This window comes from Eschrichtius robustus, chromosome 2, assembly GCF_028021215.1.
Source record: "Eschrichtius robustus isolate mEscRob2 chromosome 2, mEscRob2.pri, whole genome shotgun sequence".
Classification (NCBI taxonomy): domain Eukaryota; kingdom Metazoa; phylum Chordata; class Mammalia; order Artiodactyla; family Eschrichtiidae; genus Eschrichtius; species Eschrichtius robustus.
This window is the reverse complement of record NC_090825.1, coordinates 153543592-153560963: the sequence shown is the minus strand read 5'-3', so window position 1 is coordinate 153560963 and position 17372 is coordinate 153543592. Positions and strand designations below refer to the sequence as shown.

The following is a 17372-nucleotide window of genomic DNA, read 5'->3' as shown; positions in this document are numbered from 1 at the left end:
CAGGGGACAACCCATTTCAGGGATTTCTCATTTCCAAGGGCTCTTGAATGCAGAAAGAGCCCTAAGAGTCAAAGGAATTTGGCTCCAGTGGTGAAGTTACAAGTCATCTGGCAAACACTTACAGCTGGAGGGCCAACTAAGCACCCCCTTAAATCTCACCACACAAGACTCTGCTGATCCGGGCTGGCCGGTGTGGTTCTCCTAAGGTTGCTTGTGATATCGATCATCTTGCTGTACCTCCCAGTTAAAGATACAGCCTTAGGAAGATGGCTGGACCCAGACCATCAGGCAATCATATTTACCCATTGACCTACCCTCTTCCTCCCTCCTTCCTCCCTCACTTTGGAAGCTTTAGCGAAACATATTTCACTTCCCACTTTAAAATGAAATCATTAGCCTCTAAATAATGCACCTTGCATGGATAGGAGGGCAGGCAGTCTGCACACACACCTGTGCTGGTCGCTCTGCCCAGTGAAAGGGAGGAGCAGAGTATTCCCCAAGGGGCTTTCTCGGAGCTTCGGAGGCTGAAATTTGAGGGTTGACGGGGTGTACGCGTCAGGAAGTGAAAGAGAGAGACTCCAGCTGCGGGGGAGAAGGGGAGAGACTCTCAGTGGTCTTCCTAGGTAGTGAGCTGTCGGAGCGAGTGGCATTCCTCCCCACCTCGCCCATGAAACTGTAAACACAGCACATGTCTCTGTGTCCTTTTCCTAACAATGAATTATTTTTTAAAATATTTTAACTCTGTGTGTTGTTGTACAGGAGGGTCACTGAGGGATATATTTGAGACTAGGACCCCTAACTCCATGAATTAGTTAAAAAGTTAATATCTGATGCAAAGTTAATATCTGATGCAGCCAGGACGTTGCAAAGCCTCTTGGGACCCCAGGCACCCAGGATCGCTGTGCACGGAAGAGCCAGCTGCCCATTCGCTGCTCATCCCCCTGCAGGCTCCCCTGTCACTTGCTTACCTGGCCTCCTGTCTGTATGTTCCCTGTTGCAGCTCACGGTGCTTGACTAACTGAGCCCGAAGCATTCAGAGCCTCTTCTGCTGGGTGCTCAGAGCACTGATCCCAAGAGCTGCACCACCAAAACAGGATTCTAAGGGTCGACAAAATGGGAAATCTTGCAGTTTATCCTCTTTCTAAGGATCCACTGTACTTTTGGTTAGTAAAGCCTCTTAGGTAACCTTTAAGAAAGACACCTGGGTTTTTTTCCAAACTCACTCAACTTTTCCCATAATGAAATTTTTATTAATATCCTGCAGACTTGTGCTTCACAAAAACACTCAGGAAGTCTTTTCCAGAAGCGTATAGGTCGTGTCTGCAACAGTAGTTCTCGTGCAAATGCAGCAGTGAACTTTGCATGACTGTTTCAAGGATGTTTAATGAAAGCCAAGGGCATGATTCCTAAAATGCAATTCAGTGAAGATAATTATAAATAAACTAATACGGTTCAAGTAACTGGCCTTCTGGTAGACCAGTGAGAGGCATCTGCCTCAGAATGCCTACAGGGGTGGATGGGGCGGGGGACCTTGGATGGTCACTCCTAGAGGGCACTCCTCTCCCAGACTTTGTAAGTACTAAACAGCCCACAATTCGAGGTTAGACTCTCAGAGGGAAATCAAAAGCACTGTTATCTTGCTTTAATAATTGAGGATAGGATCTATATGCTTTGGAGAGGAGAAAAGCAAATGGCAGAGATGCCATCCAAGTAGGAAACTTGGTGAGCTAATCAGTATTCTCCCCTGAATGGAAGTCTCTATCCTCCTCCAGGACTGAGGCAGGGACGGACTTGCCTGAGGTCATATAGTGAGTTGGTAAGAGGAGAAAGTCACATCCAGTTCCCTGACTCTGTTCAGTGATTACTCACCCTACCAACAACCCAAAGACCTCAGCTCTTCTTGACTATCTTGAACTGAGTTGTGGGCTTGTAAGGTGCCCAGAAGTTTTGTATGGTTTTGTGTTATTTCTAGTAAGTAGCTGGAAGTCTGAGACCACGGTTGATGCACAACCAGAGGAAAGGGAAGGAAAAGAGGAAAAAGTAGATGAAGTGCGTCCTCCTGAACTCTTGCTATTTTGGTTTCAAACTTCACTTCTCCGTACTCTAACCATGAAAATACCGATGGTCATGGTGATGGCAGTGGCTGTGCTTTACTGAGCACCCACTCTGTACTATGTCCCGTCTTAAGCAGGCTCTCTTGACTCTCATGCTGGTTCTGTCTCATTTTTCTGACTTTTAAACCTTGGAATGTCCCACCCACTCCTCTTCTCCGTCCTCACTCACTCCCTTGATGATCTCATGCAGCCCCAAGATTGTTAATGAACTACACACTGATGAGCGTATCCCAGCCCCGGCCTCTCCCGGGGCCCCGGATGCTCACACGCCTCTGTCTACCCATCACCTCCACTTGGGTATCCAAGAGACTACTGCTGCTTAATGCGCCTGAAGCCAAATTCTTGGTTCCTGCACCCCACAACCAAAGGGTTCTCCTTTCACCCACTTCTCCGTTTCAATATGTGACAACTCCAGGTTACCCATCGTTCAGGACAAAATCTTTTTTTTTATTGCAAAAGTGTTGTTTCTTTTTTCTTAAATTTTTATTGGAGTAGAGTTGATTTACAATGTTGTGTTAGTTTCAGGCTTACAGCAAAGTGAATCAGTTATACAGATACGTATATCTGCTCTTTCTTAGACTCTTTTCCCGTACAGCCCATTATAGAGTATTGAGTAGAGTTCCCTGTGCTATACAGTATGTACAGTGTGTATGTGTCAATCCCAATCTCAGGACAAAATCTCGAGGTGTCTCTTTGTGTCTCACTATTCACCCAACCCACCCCTCATACTAGCTCATCCTACAGGTTCTACCTACAGAATATTTCCAGATTCTGACGGTCACTTATCACCACGACCACTGCTGAAATCCAAGCTCTCTTCCTCTCTCACCTGGAGATGCAGTCACCTCCGACCTGGTCTTTTGGCTTCTCCACTTACAGTGTTGTTGTTGTTTTTATTGGAGTATAATTGCTTTACAATGGTGTGTTAGTTTCTGCTGTACAATGAAGTGAATCAGCTATAGGTATACATATATCCCCTCCCTCTTGGACCTCCCTCCTCCCCCCCATCCCACCCTTCTAGGTGGTCACAGAGCACCGAGCTTACAGTCTTAAAAGCTACTTTCCACTGAACAACCAGAGTGGTCTTTCTAAAATATACATCAGGTCATTTCTCTGCTCAAGGCCACCAGTTGTTTCCCATCTCACTTAGAGTAACCCTGCCAGGCTGTATGATCCAACCAGCCCCTGCGTGCACACACACACACACACACACACCCTCTCTGCCCTCTTCTCCTTGACCCCCACTTTCCCATCCCTCCAGCCACACAGAGCTTCTTCATGCTCCTTGAACTTGCCAAGCACTCTCCCACTCCAGCACCTTTGAACTAGCTCTTTGCCGTACCTGGACATCTATATGGCACCTCATTTTCTTCCAGGTTCTGTTTAAGTATCATCTTATCAAAGATGCCTTCCTTGACTGTCCTTTAAGAAAAGTCACCCCCACACGCATACACTGTCTCCCCTACCCCTCAGCCCGGTCTTTATTTTTCTTCTAAGTATCATAACCACCTGACACAGATGTCATTGCCGTTTTCCATCTTCCCATGTTAGACTATTAACATCCGAAGAGGAGGGACTGTTCTGTTTACTGCTTGATTTCCAGCACCTAGAATACGCCAGAGTATGGGTTTATATGTTTATATTATTTGTTAAATCAATGAGTGCAGGTACCGTGATCCAATTTTACAGATGAAGAAACAGAGACTCTTAGAAGCTGATTACCTGCCAAAGACCAGTAAGCGGTAAGTTCAACCAGTACGTTCATCAGACACTGGAGTCTTTGCCTTGGTGTCCAGTCCCCTGTGGTGCCACCACGTCCATCACATTCACAACAATAAGGCATCTCCTTCTCCCGACCTCTCTTCTGCTGCTTCCGGGAAACAAACTGCTCTCGGGAGGTGTGGTGGGGAAATGCACAAACCAGCAACAGGCAGAGAGAAGTACAGGGTGTGTGCGGTTTTACTGGTGCCACACACCCGGCCTCTTCTGTCTCTTGTAATCGAGTTGCTGAGATGTGTACGGCTGGCCCAGATTCCAGGGCACCTACTCCACAGGAAAAGCGGGGCTTCCAAAGGAGGCTGGAGATGCCCACAGCCACTTTGCTGAGCCTCATCACACGCACTGCTCAGGCTTCTGGGTTAATCATGAGATGTGGAAAAGAGCAGGAAATCTACCTCCGTAACTGCAGCTCAGCTGGGTTCCTTAGGACATTTCCCAGCAGGCAGAGTGATCCCCGCTTTGCCAGTACTGCAGGCCCATCATTAAGCCCAAGATCCGCCATCCCCTCCTGGGAACAGAGTGCCTGACTCGCCCTCCCACCAAGACCTGCCGGGGGAGCCAGTGGACGCCCCTGACCCAGAGCTGCCAACAGATGCCGCCGCCCACCTGGCTGCCACAGGATGGGGCCGGGAGGGACAGGGCAGCTGGCCCCAGTCCGGCTTCCCGCTCCCCCTCCCCCGCCCCTCCCCCCCAGCGCTGACTCCCCCCAGCTCTTGTCAAACAGAACCAGCTCTGCTACTTACCAACTGTATCACCTTGGGCACGTTATTTAATCCAAGCCTCGGTTTCTGTGTGTAAAGTGGGGGTCAAGATCACGCTTACCTCCTAGGGTGGCCGTGAGACTGACTGAGATGAGGTCTACATTGCAGCCAGCACAGTGCTTGACCCGTAATGGAGCTGGGTAGGTGGTAGCTGTCATCAACACAGACTCAGAGGGCTGGCAGGGGTATCAGAAACCTTTCAGCCAGTGGGAGGCACTGCCAACTACACCCCTGGTAGGCAGGGAGAGCTGGACCAGTTGCCAGCCAGCCCATCCCTCAGTCTCTGGGGCAACTGCAGGGGTTCCTACCAGCCCCTCCCTCCTTCCTGCATCTGATTCCGATGCCATCAGCAGTCAGTGAGCCCAGAGGGACTCTCCAAAGCTCCCCTGGGTTTCCAGTTTCTAATTTCTACCATGATAACCTACCGTGGGTCCAGAGAAAGGCAAACTCTTGGCCACCTGAGGGACAGGGAGGCAAGATACCCAGTCTCGCTGTGGCTGATGGTAGAAAGCACGATGGCAACTCAGGTTTCTAAGCTTCCAAAGACAGTGGGGCCAGGCATGTGCCTACCAGCTTGGCTGAGTCTATTGCTACATCTTGGGGAACTGTGTTAGCCGCCTGGCATCTTGTTGGTGACATGACCTGGCTCACAGTGAGAGTGCTAACACACAGAAATCAGCAGATGTTGCCAGTCAAGGTGCCTCCCTTACCCCTACCCTCAAGAGCTGGTGAACGTTTATCAGCCCACCACCCAGCAAGACTGTTCTCGCTCCCCACCCCTGCCTTGGTTGCTTGTAACTATTCCCCTCACACTACACACCCATCTCAAGTGTTCCTGAAATAAACCGCCAGAGACAGGTGATGAGAAGCCACTGGGGACGCGGGCAGGGGGGCTGACCCCCTGAGCCAGCATTAAGGCTCCGCCTCCCTCCTTTCACTGTGCTCCTTCTCGGAAGAAAGTTCACCAGCAGGTATTTGGATGCAAAGACTCATCACCAAGATCTTTGCACCAGTGCTCCGAGGTGCATGTGGAGCAAAGAGGCAACCAGAAAAATGACTCAGAGCCCCGGAACTCTGACCTCTAGGGGACCACCTAGGGTCACAGAGACTTGTGGACTCCGCCCAGACCCCATGGAGAGCCTTGTGAGGAAGAGCTTGTGGGGCCGGTGGAAAAGGAGGGCTATCCAGTGTCAGCCAGCATCAGCGAGCTCAGCACAGACCTCAGCTTCTCTGGGGTCACGTCTGCATCGCCCCTTGAGGAAGCTGAAAGGAATCCAGGGCAGCAGCCTTGAGGCTGAGGGAGACAGAGCATCTCTGCCCCCATGCCCTTCACCAAATGGACACTGGCCGTTCTGTTCCATCAGGAGCATCGCTGAGCAGCAGCAGCTTCTCCAAGGACCCGGGGGCCCCGGATACTGGGAGTGGCACCGCGGGACCCCCGATGGGCATCCCCCTCCCTCCCCCTCTCTCCCCCACGGAACCCCTTTCCTCCGCAGCAGTAGGTTTCTCCCTGAACTTTACCCTTAAGGGAATCTGGTGCATTCTCTCCTACAATATTTATGACCCACATCAATTTTTCATTCATCCCATCACTCAGCTTCTCAGGCGAGTTTGGAAACTTTCCCTCTGAGTTCTCCTTCTGCTGAGGGTGAGATGGGGACCGGAGTAAAGCCCCAGGGACCTGCTGCACCATCCGCCCCGCCATCCTCCTGCCCGGAGAGCCAGTGTCTGCCACGTTAACTGCCAGCCCCTCCGCCCCTCTTTCTAAGCCGCTCACAATCTGATTACACCTCAACGTCCAACCTTACACCCCACCTCTGCGGCCCCTGCCCCCCCCCCCCACCTTCTCACTGTGATCTGCAAACACAAAGCTTCCCCTCCCTCTCTGGGTGGGGAAAGGGGTTCCTATTGCTTCTGACCCTGTCCTTCCTTTGGTGCATCTGGCCCTGCCTCATCCTCCAAGCCCAGACTAATTCCACATCTTCCCCCAAGCCACATTTCCCCTCATCTAACCCCCATACCATCTCCTTGCTCATCCCTGTTTCACTTCAGCCAGTAATTAATGACTCAGTATTTAGCTGTTCTTTAACTATTCTCTCTGGCTGAAATGTAAGCTCCCTAAAGACAGAGTCTGCACTTTCACACTTCTGTGGCCTGGTTCCCATGGGGCTTACGGTATATAGCACCAGCTACGTAGCAGGTGCTTCATAAATAACTAGATACAGAAATAAATAGCAAAGAATAAAATAACATAATAAAATGATAAATAATAATATAATTATAAATAAACGATTTAATACATAACTTGGTGGAAATCATTTGGACTTTTCTCTAATTTCTACCATGGGTCTTGGTAGAAGACCCATGGTAGAAATTATTATAATTGGGTCTTGTTTTTATCTGGTCTAATCTCAGATGTAATGATGATAATACAGAGATGTTCTTATCTCTGAGAAATACGATAGTATGTTAATTATATTAATAATAATAACGATTGCTCCAATTTATTGAGCCCTTACTCTGTGCTGGAAGCAGCAAAGTGTTTTGCAGGCACTATCTAGCTGACCTTTCAGGTAAGTGTTGTTATAACCCCCATTTCACAGGTGAAACACAGAGAGGTTGTGACTTGTCCAAGGACACACAGCTAATACGCGTTAGAGCAAATGCTCAACAGCTGTAGCTCAGACCAGGGCCCATGCTTAAACGTCGCCTCGTTCCTGCCACAGCTAGTATCCCTGCATCCCTACATCCCTGCGCACAGTCTCCAGGAGGGCAGCCTGAGGTGTGGACAATGCAGTAGCCACCAAAGGCCGGTGCAACCAGCCCAGCAAAAGAGGAGAACCTTCAGGTAAATATGGGGAATGAGCATAAACACTTATATCTGCTCCCGCCTGAAATACCAGAAATGTTATGTAAAGGAATAACAAAAGGGTCGCTCCCCAAAGACAGGGAGAGGAGGGGAAGCCACAGCATCAACACGACACAACAACGAAGACCCAACACGGCCAAAATTAAATAAATAAAATAAATTTAAAAAAAATTATATCAGAAACGAAAGTACTTCTATTTAGAGACAGATTCAGCAGTAAGGATACTGACAGCAACAGAGAAAAAACAAAAGAAAAAACACATTAAAAATTAGAGAGTACAAAACAATGAGAAAGACACAGCCCAGGTTCATTTAATACAGGGACAACTAGTCCTTAATACCTTACCTGTCTAGTAGAAATCACTACAATGCAACTTATTTTTACTGTGTATAATGTCACTCTAATTTATCTAGAAAGGATTAAATTGTGTTCAGCATTTTCTTTTTAAGAAGCATGAACTCGTTAAATTTAAAAGTTTTTTAGTTAAAATGTTTATAACATAGAATCCTAAAATAGTTTTCTCCTGATAGTCTGCCTTCCTCTATATGTACAAGCAGTCATATGTGATGATCTGACTGGACCTGTTTAGAAAGAAAAGGCAACTTTGCCCAAGAAGCTACTTTGCATGAACCTGAGATGAGGTGGAAGAAGGAAAATCACTGGACTGACTGAAGCAGAGTGATGATTAGGGATCAATGAAAATAGAACAGTAAACTGAGGGCCATGAATCCTGGCACAGCAAACAGGAGTAAATGAAAGTTTTCAGGAAAATAGTTATGTGGGATGCATATGCAGTCAACTAACCTTTGACCATGGTGCCCAAAACACAAAATGGGGAAAGGATAGTCTATTCAATAACTGGTGTTAGGAAAATTGATACCCACATGCGAAAGAATACCATAGACAAAAATTAACTTGAAATGGATTAAGGACTTAAATGTAAGACCTGAAACCATAAAACTTCTAGAAGAAAACATAGGTGGTAAGCTATTTGACATAGGTCTTCGCCATATCTTTCTGGATTTGACACCAAAAGCACAAGCAATAAAAGTAAAAATAAACAAGTAGAACTACATCAAACTAAAAAGTTTCTGCACAGCAAAGGAAACAACAAACAAAATGAAAAGGCAACCTATAGAATGTGAGAAAACATTTGCAAACTACCTATCAGATAAGGGATTAATATCCAAAGCATGCAAAGAACTCATATGCCTCAATAGCAAAATAAAAAAAAAAAAATCCAATTAAAAAGTGGGCAGAGGACCTGAATAGACAGTTCCCCAAAGAAGACATACAAATGACCAACGGATATATGAAAAGGTGCTCAACATCACTAATCATCAGGGAAATGCAAGTCAAAACCACAATGAGATATGACCTCACTACCTATTATAATGTTTATTATGAAAAAAGACAAGAGATAACAAATCTTGGTGAGGATATGAATAAAGGGAACCCTTGTACATTGTTGGTGAGAATGTGAATTGGTGCAGTCACTATGGAAAACAGTATGGCAGTTACTCAAAAAGTTAAACATAGAACTACCGAATGATCCGGCAATCCCACTTCTGGATACATATCCAAAGGGAATGAAATCAGTATCCCAAAGAGATATCTGCATTCCCATGTTCATTGCAGCATTATTGACAATAGCCAAGATAAGGAAACCTGTGTCCATCAATGAACGAAGAAAGAATATGTGGTATATATATTCAATGGAATATTATTTAGCTATAAAAAAGAAGGAAATCCTGTCATTTGTGACAACATGAATGAACTCGGAGGGCATTATGTTAAATGGAAAAAGTCAGACTGAGAAAGACAAATGCTACATGGTATCACTTACATGTGCAATCTTAAAAAAAAAAAAAAAAAAATTGAACTAATAGAAACAGAATAGAAGGGTCCTTGCCAGGGTCTGGGAGATGAGGCAATCAGGAAAACGTTGGTCAAACGTACAAACTTTCAGTTTTAAGAAGAATATGAATAAGTTCTGAGGATCCAATGTACAACATGGTTACAGTAGTTAATAATACTGTCTTGTATACTTGAAATTTGCTGAAATAGACTTTAAGCATTCTCACCACCAAAAAAAAAAAAAAAAAAAACAAGGGTATGGGGGTAGAGGGGAACCATGTGAGGTGATGAAAATGTTAATTAACTTCATCAGGACAAGTATTTCCCAATGTCTAGGTGTATCAAATCAGTTTGTACACTTTAAATATATACAATTTTATTTGTCAATTATACCTCAAGAAAGCTGGGAAAACAAGAACTAAATAAATATTTAGTAAATGAAAAAAAGTTATGAGGTAGGTGTTTAGGAAATATTAATTAGGAAACACTGTACAGACAGGACTAGAGCAGACAGGTACTGCAAACAAGGAAGTAATCTCTCTCTTCTTCTATGGCAATAAACTAAGAGTACCCATGCCTGACAGCAATTCATCAGCAATGTCCCAAAATTCAGATTCCCAAGAGAAAGAACAAACGAATAGGAGAGAAGAGATGCTACGTATATCCTCAGCCCATAGCTTTATCTGTTTTCAGTCTACAAACCAGTTTCTTACAGTCCCCTGGGAACAGGAACATGAAACTGCAGGAGGATAATGGCTGCTTTAACATCTCTCTCTAAGCTCATCAACGATGTGCTAATAGTTCATACATTTAAGCCAGACACTTGTAACTCATTTTCAGTGGTGCAATTGTCTAATAAATTGTTTGAAACTTTAAAAAATCTTCAGTGTTCCATAGAAATGGAAGCCTTTTCACAATAATTGAAACCAGTAATGCAAAACAAATGTATTTCCTTGATAAATTTAGTTTTAAGTAAGCTTTAATTTATATGTTAAATTTTTAAATTTAGTTCAAGTTTTGGCAGAGACATGTTTATTTTAATTGTTGGCCTTCAAAACTCTAGCTTAGGAATAAGCATCTGCCTCTTTTCAATTTTCCGCATAAACTGGGTAAATTTCTTCAAGTTGCAAATGAGGGGTGAACATACACTGTATTGCTTCTGGAAAGGTTACAAAATTGCAGCACTTTTTGTGAATCCTTTATGAGAGATCTTACAGCATTACCCTTAAATCTTCACTAGGGTTCTTATAATGTACTTATATTTAAGCTGTTTTCAAAGAACATAATACATTAGCATCTAGACCTTGTGCCCAAATATCGCTCTTTGGGGCACTTGTCGAATACTCTAATAAATTTTGAACTCCTCTCACTGCTTTATAGAGATTCACAAAACACATGGATCCTTTCTCTAAGATGAAAAACCTCCCAGAGGATAAGCACAAACCCAGCCTCAGCCCACCTATATTGGAGACCCTGTAACCAATCTGACAAATAATAACATACAGTGCGTATTTCTCCAGCTATAGCCTTTGGAGGAAATCAATAAAACTTTCAGAAAATTAAAGTTAGAGCTCTTGAAACACTGTAGGAGGTAACATTCATCCTTTGCAAATACCTTAAGAAAACTGACTTCTGAGAGAATCCAATCCCTATTATAAAATATTCTTCCTTCACCAGTAATGGCAACACTGGTAAAGGCACTGCTAAGCATGGTTGCACCCATCTGAACCAAGCAGGCATAGAATCTAGGTAACAACGCCCACTGGCTATTAATATGATGGAAACTATCTGTGAATTGGGACTCAGTTGATATTAACATGTAAAACCCCTGAAAATCTACAAGAGCATTTTCTTCTGGGGTGTTTTATTTCGTCGGTTTCTTTTTCAGTCTACCTTTTAAGGTATTACCCAATCGCCATGTTACGTATGGTGTCTAGCCATGGTACTGATGTTCATGATTCCATGAAATGGCATCTTTGCTTTACAAAGTATCAGGGTTATAACAGAGAGAGTGGTGAAGGACTAAGAAACATACTTTAATAGAGCCAGTTAACTTGCTGGACACTAACATCCAGTCAGGAGCCTCAAGTAACATCTCTGCCCAAAAGTTTCAATTGCTAAATAGCAAGGGAATAATACCAAGGCCCAATCACAGAGTAGCAAATACCAGAGGCCTGGGAAAATCCCAAGAGAATAGCTTCAATGGCAGTGATTCTCAAATGTTCAAGGTACACAAGAATCACCTGGTGAATGTGTAAAAACAGTTTCTGAGGCCGATCCTCTGAGATTTTAATTCAGCAGGTCAGGCGAGGTCCATGAATTTATAGTTCTAACACGGCTGGCGGAACCAGAGCTGCTGCTCTGAGGAACACACTTTGAGAACCACTGCCCCACCACTATTAAATCAGAGTCAGCAGTCTTGTAAAATGCAAGGTGATTTGCATGTTCATTAAAGTTTGAGAATCACTGCTTTAGGAGATGAGGCAACAGGTTTGTTTGGTTTTTTCCTTCCTCCTGTGATATCAGGATAGGGAGATGGTGAAAAGAGAGGTTTTCAAAAGAAAGTAAGTGCTTAAATCACACTCTTTGTCATGAAACAAACCTATCTGGCCACCTTGCTCACCTTCCTCAATGAAGCATCACTCACTCCTTCCTTTATCCACCTCTCCATCCTCACTGTACCTTACCTAGGGCTCACGAGGAGACAGAGGTCCCATATGAACTTCAGATCGGCATGTTATAGATTTCCCGGGAAAATCCAGAATTCATATAATTGTTTTTCTAGTCAATAAAAATTACACTGGCATTAAACAAAGAATCAAGTTTGAATTACATACGTTTAGAAAACTTTTCATGTAAATAACTTCACAAGAAATTCACAGAAAAATATTTTTTTAGACTGATTGGCAACAGGGCCACGACAAGAGCAAGAAATGTCAACAGAGTGGCCTCCTGTGGTCACCCATGTCTCAGAGATGGAGGAAGGAAAGATAGCCTCTTGACTGATTTGCACTGTATGTAATTTTACATTACATGTAATTACGTGGACTAAACCAAGTGTAACACAGAAGACTAAACATGCTATCGTTCCATGTGATGAGCCTCTACAAAGAGGAAAAAACAGAAGATGTGAAAAAAAAACCACTTTTTTTCTACTTTAATTTTGTACCTATATGAGATGATGAATGGTCACTAAACTTACTGTGATAATCATTTCATGATGTATGCAAGTCAAAGCACTACGCTATATACCTTAAACTTTTACAGTGCTGTATGTCAATTATATCTCAGTAAAACCGGAAGGAAAAAAAAAAGTGGAAGATGTGAATATATCAAGCCTTGGCAATGGGAAAGGCCTAAGTCCACGTGACTCATCACACCTCCTTCTTGCTGATTCATGCTATTGTAGATTCAGCAGCTCCAGCAGCGAAACAGCTTATCTGTTAATAAGCTACAGAAAGAAGAGCCCCAAGTCCCATCACGCACTGCAGAAATGTGATTTGAACTGGCAAACATCTCCCAATCCACCACAACAACCCCTTGCCTCGCTTACCTGAAACTTTCACACATACCACATCTCCCCAATTATTTCCATAATCAGTGAGCCTATTGCTGATCTAAAACCTGACACATACATGAGTAGATTCCAGGTCTGTTAAGTACCAGGAGCAAAGGAGGACACAGAAAAACACCGCATTTAGTCTCATTTTCTCTGAGAAATTCAGTGCACTGCAAGACAGCACTGGACTGAGAACACGGAACCAAGGTTCTAACACCAGTTTTTCTACCAGATACCTTGAAGCAAGTCACTTGGCCTCTTTCATTTCATTTCTTTCGAAATTAGACTACATTATCATTCAGATACTTCCATATCTAGGAGTCTGTGATTATGCTGAGTATCCATGCTATTAGAAAGCCAAAGAAACAGCTACTCAGAAGCACATGGAAAATAACCATCTTGGATGAGACTTAAGAGCTGCAGTGGCACTAGCTCCACACAAGGCATCCTAATCCCAGGTCAGAACTCGGTACTGCAGGCTGCCCAGAAACTGGGGCATATAATAAGGTTTATTCATATGAGCATCCTTCCTAACTTATTCAACCAGAAGTCTTTCATGAATACCACCCAGATGCTGAAATTAGGATCGCCATCCTTAGGTACCAGGGATTAAAGTATGATCCAAAGAGTTCAAGTTGCCTCCAAAATGTCTACAACTGCATGGAAGTTGAAGGCCTCACTCACCTCGTTCCCGCCACATCCTGCAAATCCTTTTCTTAGAAGGAAATCACAAACTCCCTTTCTTGAAGACAGATGGGTAATTCATGTACAACCATCTGTGAGACTGCCTGCATGGGGCCTCCTTGTTTGAAGACTACAGAGATTTTAAATTAAAAGGACCATCTATGTCAACTCTGTCTAGATGATGTGTTCAAAGGGAAGACTCAAAGCAGCAAACTAGAGGGAACTTTTCGTTTACTTATTTCTAAAAAGCCAAATAAACCCTCTAGGAATGGTTATCTGTCATTTCCTTTCTCAGCACCCACTGTTCCTTCTTCTGGCTGCAGTCACAATTTTTATTTGCAAACCATGACTACCGCCCTCAGTGGACCCATGTCTTCTGTCCCAGGCTTCCTTTTCCTCTAAGAATTTTATGATCTGCATGAATCACTTTGCATAGATAACTAAAATTGATCATTAAAATCTGAAATTAAAAAACAAAAAAAGAGCATGCAACACCCTGTTCTTATTTTGCTTCAAGGATACTCCTACTGAGCTCATGGAGCTGAAAGCTGCAAAAACTTGAAGGATCCTCCTCTCAGGTTGAAAGACTAGGACATGAAGTACCCAAGTATGCCACACAGAGTTCAAGAAAAGGAATACAGCCAGATCTTCCATCTAAGTACCAGGAAGAAATCGGAGGTAGGGAAAAGAATTGGGGTAGCTCAGCAGTAGCCTTTTTCTTAACGTCAGAAGCCTGATTTTTATTCCGAAACAAGACTATAAAACAGCATTTCCCAGACATTGTCGCATGCAGGTGTAATCATGTGACTGTGTCTGGGCCAATGACCTGCAAGAACAAGTGTTATGCTGGCTTCCAGAAGGCTCTGGCAAAAGTCCAACTTAATGAAATGAAAATGTCTGATTAGACCTTGACTTGTCCTGACAACTCTGGTCACAGGGAAAGCAGTCTTATTGACTCATCATGTCATTTCGCTCAACTATTGATGCAAGGAGTATCATGAGGAAGAAAGAACTGCTTGCAAATGTACAAAGTAAGCAACAAATACCCCTGTCAACAGTATTAAATTATTTATCAATCACACACTACAGGTTATATCACAGTAGTTACAATGATGGAGGCCACTGGGTCCTCACCAACAAAAAGACTGGCTCTTCCACTTTTAGGACAGTTATTTAGAGCAGGGGTCCCCAACCCCCCAGGAACCTGGCCGCACAGCAAGAGGTGAGTGGCGGGGAGCCAGCGAAGCTTCATCTGCCGCTTCCCATCACTCACATTACCAGCTGAACCATACCCCCAATCCCCCGTCCGTGGAAAAACTGTCTTCCACGAAACTGGTCCCTGGTGCCAAAAAGGTTAGGGACCGCTGATCTAGAGGACTACAGGGCACTCAGCGTTTATCAGGAGTCTGTGCTTTCACAGAATCTACTCTTCAGTAAGTCTACAAATCTTTTATCCTTGGCCCTAAAAGCCAAAATCAGGGTTGTACTTTATTATAATCAAGGTGTTTAGGAATTTCTGGTGAAAATAAAAGTTTACACTCAAAAGTGAATAAATGTTCCTGAATCTACCTTTCATCTTTGGTTAATACGTTTCTTGCTAAACAAGCCAAATTCATAAAGGAAAAGACAGGTTACCTCATAACACTTTCTTTTCAACTAAAGCAGTAAAGACCCACACTAACGCTGCATTTTTTTACTTCCAAATTCTATACATCAGGCTTCTCACAGAAACTTTCACTTCAGCCAGTGGAATACCTTGCAGGAGGCAGGCACTCAAGAAATATTTGTTAAGGTGACTTGAACATAGTAACACATTAGGTGAACATTATAGGAAGTTAGCCTAAGGGCTCTTCACTGAGAAGAAAACAGTTTTTTACCATGTTCTTTATTGCCAAGTGAAAGGATATACATATATAGCCTTCTTCGCTCAAAATGTACCCTCTCCACATCACTGACATCCTGTAAATGGCCATAAATCACAACTGGTCCTTGTCATGAGAAAAAACTGTGTGTGTCAACTTGAGTTTGTCTGCCTTAAAAGACAGGTGCAAGGGTAAAATCAAACATATTTAAGTGCTTGGGAAAGCAACACTGCTCTACAGAAGCAAGGGAATATTAGGGGCAGGAATTACAAACATATACACCTTTTATAGCAATAGACTCCAGACAGGAAATCAGGATGAGACTGGTCTATCCTGGCATTCATTTCATAGAGTTTAGTTTCGTCTGATGAATATTTAAACCCAAAGCACTGCAGTGGTAGTGCCAATATATGTCATATTTTCAGTTGCATCTCCTTTCTGGACTAGGAGCGCCCCTAACTATTCATAAGCCTTAAAATCCTAATTATTGGGTAGACCAGCGGCAGACTGGAGTGACACGAAATTAAGGTTGACTTTTAAGAAAATAGGCACACGTCTTGTACTGCTCTATTAGATACACTTTGGCATTTTGCAGAGCCCAAATGAATTACAGAAGAGACACAGGTACTGTTAATACATCACATGCCTTCTAAAAATTCTGGAAGACGTGGGGAGTCCCACATCATTTCTTTGGGACTAGAGACGTTGCCAAGGACTGAAATTGATGATGCATAGAAGGAGAACCCTCCAAAACTAACTCCTCTGCTTTGCTGACCCAAAGGAAGCCAAAGGAAAGAGACTCTCTCACTCCAAGTAACTCCCTAAACTAACAATGTTTAGAAAAAACAAGTATTTTCAAGATGGTTCAGAGTTGGAGGATAGCAGGCAGAGAGTAGAAACTGACTTGGATTTGATTATGGGGTCACGAGAAAGGATCAGAAATGTTCATTTTTAGTTATTACTGAAGTTTTTATAAAATCCCAAGACATTCACTAGAACTTTACTAATTAAGACACGTAACCCACACACAACTAGACTACAAGTACTTATAATACATGTTTTTGTTTTTTGTTTTTTGAGAAAGAAATCTCAACTACCAAAGGTTCACCAGCTGCAGGACTTCAAAGGCAGTAATAGGAGCAATGGTCTCCAATGACTCAATTTGGAAAGAAAAATCTCTCACACAACCCACGCATTAGACAAGATGACATATACATCTACTTCAGGACACCTTACATTTTGGATGAATAGCCTTGAATTTACTTCACAGCCAATAGCTTGCCAGAGAAAACTTAGAGTTGGATCCTATTACTTAATACACTAAATCCACAGCTCAAAGTCCATCTCACTGGATAATTGAATATAACTAGCGATGGGAATTAAAACTGAGGATGCTAGCAGCCCTGATTTCACTGTTATTATTTGTACTGTGTGAAATGATTTTCGTATTGGCAAGTATGGGATCTCTGAAACTGTGCACTCTTCCTATCTACCATGGTACATACGATTATTTGCCCATGCACGCTCTGAGGGGCAATGCGGTACAATGAAAGGAGCCCTGAGCTTGAGTCAAAACCAGTTCTAGTGCCAGCTCTGCCACTATCTGGCTGAAGACCTTGGACCACACTTTAGGTCTAAGTTTACTCATTAATTTATTTAATAACCATGATTTGATCACAGACCTAAAAGAACACAACATTGCTCAGCTGTAAAAGGGGGGAAACTAGACCTAGTTTATAGAACTGGTGTTAGACTTAAATGAGATAATGGGTGTACTTTGCATCCAAGACACATTGGTGCTAGTCTTCTTCTACCGCAACTATCAGGCACTGTGTTCAGTCTAAAACACCATTGCAGGGAGCACACTGGAAGCCCTCATCTCGTTT

At 43.4% G+C, this 17372-nt stretch overlaps 1 long non-coding RNA gene across 10 annotated transcripts in view; it reads right to left on the bottom strand.

The window, feature by feature from the left end:
- LOC137759776 (uncharacterized) overlaps window positions 1-17372 on the bottom strand; it is a 52375-nt gene that overhangs the window by 25827 nt on the left and 9176 nt on the right. For all 10 annotated transcript variants that reach the window (XR_011073167.1, XR_011073165.1, XR_011073170.1 and 7 more), the window contains exons 2-3: window positions 969-1098; window positions 451-582 (exon numbers count right to left, since the gene is read on the bottom strand). This is a non-coding gene — a long non-coding RNA (uncharacterized lncRNA). The remainder of the gene's footprint in view (window positions 1-450; window positions 583-968; window positions 1099-17372) is intronic.